Below are 6,452 nucleotides of genomic sequence, written 5' to 3'. Positions count from 1 at the left end.
ACTTTTTCACATAATTCTTAAATAGATATATACTGTAGCTACCTGCGATAATACTAGTGTGAATGGTGTAAGCTGAATTCAGCTGCTAAAAACGCTAGTGCTGATAGCTAAAAATGCTAAAGGTGATAGCTAGAATCACTGAAGCTAATATCCAGCAATAATATTAGCTAAATGCCAAATTAGCCTTAAAAATAACTTGGGTTAGCCAAAACAGCTAGCATGTAGCTGAAATATTAGCTAAACTTCAAAATAGCCCCAAAAAATCTTAATAAATGTCAAAATAGTCCAAAAAACTAGCAGAATGCCATTTTTAAAAAACTACAACTTTTTAACATAAACACAAATAATAAAAAATGCGGGAATATTATTCCAGAATAAATCAATATAAACCTTAAATAACTTTCAAAATTTTACTTTACATAAAAATATATTTTTTCAAAATTATAAAAGTTAGAAATAAGCGTAAGATAACATCAGGCCGTTAATATCAATAAAATAAAATGATCTGGAGGGCCGGATAGAATTACCCGGATCCGGCCCCTGGGTCTTGACTTTGACACACGTGGTCTAATTCGTCAGACATGTCCTCCTACGACCACCAGAGGGACCCCTCTCTTGAGTACTAACCATCTTCAACTCCCATCAGCCACTGCTTTAGTCTTATAAAAGTTATCCCTAAATAAAACTAAACTAAATTCATGATTTTTTTTCTGGCAATAGAAAGGTAGGAAAGGTTGAATTATATCTTAATGATACAGAAATTCACTAGTAAAGTTTTATGTGTAATAATTGATCATAAAATAGTCTTGGAAGTCTTATATAAGGTATATAAAACACAAAGTTTGTAGATCTATTCGTATTCTGTTTAAATGTATTAAACAAAAAGACCTTTTATCTTATTTATTGTTTGTTACTCGTTCAGTATATTTTATACTGTATTGAGATTTGGGGAAATTCAGGAAAAATTTTTGTTGAATCCTTTGTTAAATGACAAAAAAAAAAAAAAAACAATTGGAATAGTTAAGAGAGCGGGGTATTTTTTTAGTTTAACAAAAAGTTCCAAATTAAATAATATTGTTTATAGTTAAAAATAATTTACTTCTAAAAAAATATACAGACTCTTTACTTTAAGAGTACGATTTAATAGTTATAAATTGAGTGATGAAATAAAATTAAATGCTTCTTTTTTGCATTTAGAAAAAGCCGAAAACCTAAATGTAAAGGATTTGATTTTCTTGTATTTGTTTGTAAAATATTGTGTTTTTTATGCTAATGGTCTCTATACAGCATCTGCTGTCTGTAATTTCCTGGATCCAGCGGAGATCTTGTTTCCAGAGGTCCAAGGTCTCTACTGATCCCGTCTGGAGACGCCATCTGTCTCAGACCAGGCTGTTCCTCTCAGGGTTCACCCCCCCTCCCCTCCTAGAGGGATTTTATGATAAGACATAATGAAACAAGAAGGAGTTTTTCAGAGAAAATGATTCTCATTTGTGTCCTTGTTTCTGCTGTGATCCAGTTTGTACTGCATTCTTATTTTTGCCTATCTGTGAAGAGCTCAAGGACATTTCCCAGACTGTTTCAAAGGTCTGTAAATGTGTGTATTTCTTACCACTGCTAAGGCGTTTCTCAAAACAATCAGTGCAAACTGCAAAACATGGTAGATAACCTGCAAAAAGTGAGTCACTTTCTCAAAATGTAAGTCAGGAGCTCCAAATAGGTACTTTGTGCTTCAAAAACAAGTTTTTCTGTCAATGAAAGTGTCGTCAGGATAACAAGTTACGACTGCATTAGAGTTTGTATCATGCAATTTTGAAAACTAGAATTCAATTAAAAAAAGACAAAGAATATGAAATGTACAGGGTTTAGTTGTAATGTAAAACGAAAAGAAAAAACCCCAAAATAAACGCCCTCTGGAGCAGTAAACCTTACTGAAGCAGTTTTGATACTGAAAATACTGTTAAACAGACAATTTAATAGAATACAATAGAATATCTTTATTTCTATAGCAGTTTTGACAGAAAGAATCACAAAGTGTTTTACAAAAAGACCATAAAATTAAGTCAAAACAATAGTAATAAAAACCAAGAATAAAACAACTAAAAACACAGAAAGATATAGTAAAATAAGGGTTAAAATAAGTCTTGACCTGGTTTTTAAAACACTCAGCAGTGGGATGGAGTTCCAAAGACGAGGAGCAACGGATTGGGCCGAAAGTATGAGGTTTAAAGGTCATAGATGTACGACGGGGCCTCACTAATGCAAGGTTCTAAAAAGTAAAATTTTGAATTTAATGGGCAACCAATGGACAGCAGACACCAGTAAAGTGATATGTGTCCGTTTACTGGCTCCTGCGGCAAGATACTTCAACATTTTACTATGATAAAAACATTTTATTCTCTGTTTTTAGTGACCGTCCAGGAACATGAATATCGGTTCTATCAATATACAGAGGAAAGTGTCTTCTTGAGAACTGAATCCTCCCTCTGCAGGACGCTGCTGTGATGTCATCACCAGCTGCATTTATGGCCTCTCGCTGCGTCTTTACGGCATGTGGGCCTACAGGAAGAGAAAACCTCCTCAATAGACCCTTTCCCGGGACGCCAGACAAAATGGTGACTGGGCCGTGAACGTGACGGGAAACCAAAAAACTGCTAAACACAATTTTACATAAACAATAACCTAATTCAACAAAAAATGTACAATATATTTAAAAGTCCTGCCAAACTGTATTTTTATTTCCTCTCTGAGATCGTTCACAAATCTACAAATTTGAATAATCCTTGAATATTTTAGGTCAATTATTGACCTTTCAATTGAGCAGATATTATTCAAACAGGCTCTACTTTGGTTGATGTTTTTTACACGTATTTTAAGTGCAATCAGCACAAAAGTTGATAGAAATTCATGTTGTCCACATTTATTACCTGCAGCAAAGACGCACGTCACTGCATTGCCCGTACGCATTTTAATCACTTCCCAGGATAAATGTACTTGTTGTTCTCCGGGATATTTTAGGGAATAATTGTAAAAACAGAAATCGTTTGGTTCAGGTGAAAGTATCCAGGGCCGCTATCGAGCCACGTACTTTCAGCTTTCAAAATAAGAGCGTCAAAGAACAAAAATCATCTCTGGGTGGACGTATTTCATAATAGTACGTGGAAGTACTTCCTTTTATGTTTTTGGCAGTGGCGGGCCGTCAGGGCCTGCAAGGCCTTCTCTGCTGGCCTAAAAATATCTGAATCACAGACTGATATTAATTATTATTTATTTCCGTGAATACGTATTCTATAATTCCAAATGCTCTGTCTTCGTCCTTTCATTGCTGTCTCCCTGGTTGCGCTGCTTCCAGACGTGTATTTTCCTATTTAAGCATTAACCAATCACATTGCAGCACCATTTGTTGCTAGGGTCAAAGAAATCTGCCCGGAGGCCTTCACAATCAGTTCTGCGGGCCCTGTAGCATAAAATAATTGTCGACCAAACTGTTGCCTCAACCAATCAGATTTGAAGTAGAGGACACCAAGGCCAGCTAGCAGGCGCACGGAAACGTCAGCATTTTCACGAGCTTTAATTGGATAGTCGGAGAGTGTACTAGCTAGCAAACTGCATCGGATCTGAAGCGACTCAGCGAGCTGCACCAGCAAATGTATCGAGTGGATTTAATAGCTTTATTGCCAAAGCCATTTTCCAGACGGACTTTTCAAGAAAAGCTGGACATTGTTAAGCAAAGTCGGGCAACTCTGAAGCTAGCAAGCCTGTCACAACCGGGAGAAGGATTTGAACGTCACTTTCAGTCCTAACTACGAGTGGTACCTTCATTTTGGGGCGCGGTGAAAGCACTGGATCCACAAACAGAGGAAACTCATCACGGAGAGTGACACAGACTTAGACTTCCACCTGTCCACTAATGACGTGTTTGGTGGACAAAACAACCTGATCAGTGCGATCGAAGGAGATCAGAAGGGAAGTTATTAAAGCCCCGTTTGTGTCTGTTATGGTGGATGAGACGACAGACGTGAGTAACGCAGCGCATCTCGCTCTGGTTCTGCGTTATGTGACGGACACAGGTGTCGAGGAGCGGCGTGTCGGGTTTCAAGATGTTACCAGTGGAAAGCGAGCTGATCACATTGTGGTCTCATCGTCCGATTTTTGGGTAAAGTTATAGCACAGTTTTGTCTGGCACGGGTAAAGGAGTTCCGTGACTCCGTTGAGCGGGAGTGAAGCTGATACGAGGAAATCTACGAGGCCCCTGAACGCACCACGGGCGCTCCGAGCGCACGAAGAGGTGCAGCGCAAAATCCTCGCGCGCACTACCGACAATATTATTTTCCAGACACAGACCTTGATCGATCACAAAAACTGATGTTTGTCTCCCTCCTGGACCACAAGAGGCTTCAGGAATACCAGAACATTTCCCGCATGCAGCCTTTTCCAGCTTATCACAGCCACGGAACACTTTCCATCTGCGAAACGCACGGATTCTGCACGACAGAGTGATTGAAATCTTCTTGAGGATAGAAAGGATGGATTTTGTGTTTAAATAATCTGGATTTTTGGTGAGTAAAATTTTGCTATCTCCCTACATAATATTGAAATTTTATCAGGTTATTTTTTATGCTTTTGGTGTGTGTGTGGCAGCTGTACCTGCAGTAGAAGTTTTATTGCCATAAAATAGTTAATGAGGGTTGGATTGATTCAGATGGAGCACTACTGAAGGCCTAGGTGTGAAATGCACGGCCCGCCACTGGTTTTTGGCAATGCCAGCAATTTGTAAGAAAGAAACACACACACAAAAAAAACACTGCACTAAATACACTATTAACAACCATTTATTTTGGATAGCAATTTCAAACAAAGCAGTATTTTTCGCTCTTTGAGATTAAATTATTTCTTTTGCATGTTATTATATTAAGCATTATTTGAATGAATACATTTCCCTTTGACACTGCTCTTAAAATTAAAGTCTTCACTTTTGTTCTTTGAAATAAATTTTCTCTATTATAGCAGATTGAAAAAGTTAATAGTGTTTGTATTACCTGTTGTTCAATTTATTTGCAGGTAAAACATGTTCCGCAGTTTGAATACTTAAGAGTCATGCACTCTTACTTTGTACTTGCAAACATTTTTTTCTTAAGTAGTAAAATAAAAATGTTGGTTGATTATCAGTATCGGCTGCAAGAGGCTGGAAAATATCGAATATCGGTTGTAAAAGTCAATATCACTAGTTTGAAACTAAATTGATCTGTTTAATGTAATATTTTGTGGTTAAATTGCTTTCTTTAAATTCTGTTTCACAATCTTTTGTAACAAAATCTTTGAAATCACAATAAAATCATGTATTTAGAGGACAAGATGAGATTCAGCCGTTTGTGAATATAGAACTAGATTGACTAGTTTAACTTTAAAAACCAGGAAAATGTGTTTCAACCCAAAATGGAGGAAACTGGTCTTGATGGTAGAAATGTAGAGATTTAATAAATAAACTAAAACAGGACAAAAACCCAAGGAGAAATAAAGATGTGAAAAGCATATAATGTAGACCTGAAAACTTTTATACACTGAAGACAATTAATAGAAATGAGAAGATCAACATGAACCTGAAGTGACTGACAGGAGACAGAATACGACTAAAACTGAAACTCCAAACTAAAATCCTCACAGCAACAGTCTGATAACGACTTGAAATAATAATAATTACAGAATTCTGGGGATGAAAGTTGATGGATTTGTGTTTAAAATATTATATATGTTTTCTAAGTCTATGATAAAGTGAACTCATGTTGACAATAAATTGTGTACATAAAAAATTACACTTTCAATTGCATGTCATAGTAGTTATCTCTTAGTACTTTATTTTTAAAAAATCCTTTATTTACATACTGCTTATAGAACAAAAAAAAAAAGGGTCTGACATTTATACTCTGATTTGTGAACAATCTAAGAGAGGGAAACCAGTATAACCAGGTAAGACATTTCTACAATAAATAATATACAAAAGCCACTCTGCATGTGACCGGCGATGTGTGACGTCACGTGAAAAGAGTCTATTGGATTTAGAAATGGAGCGTAGGAAGGAAGATGCCCCACCAGCATCCTGTCATGTTCTCCAAACTACTGCCTGAGTGCAGCAGAGAGGTGGGGGCTTCTCTCAGTTTCCCTTCAGGGTGTAGCTCCTACCCCCAACCCATCTGTGCTCATAGGAGCTCACATTTCCTTTTGGGCCCCACAAAAAACATCTACCCCAATTCTTGTGCAAATGGGGGAGGGTACACATGCTCACATAGAAAGGTGGGATTTGAACTATTACTTCCTGATTAAGAGGCAAGACACTACACCACTGTGCCGCTTCCACCCCAAAAACTCCATCAATGATGTCGGTCTGTTCCTGCAGAGGAGCATAAACGCAGCCACGGATGAAGCAGCTCATAGTTCAGGCAGGGTCACGGCGTGGG

The sequence above is a fragment of the Oryzias melastigma genome, linkage group LG6 (genome assembly GCF_002922805.2).
Source record: "Oryzias melastigma strain HK-1 linkage group LG6, ASM292280v2, whole genome shotgun sequence".
NCBI lineage: Eukaryota > Metazoa > Chordata > Actinopteri > Beloniformes > Adrianichthyidae > Oryzias > Oryzias melastigma.
Note: the sequence above shows the minus strand (reverse complement) of the source record.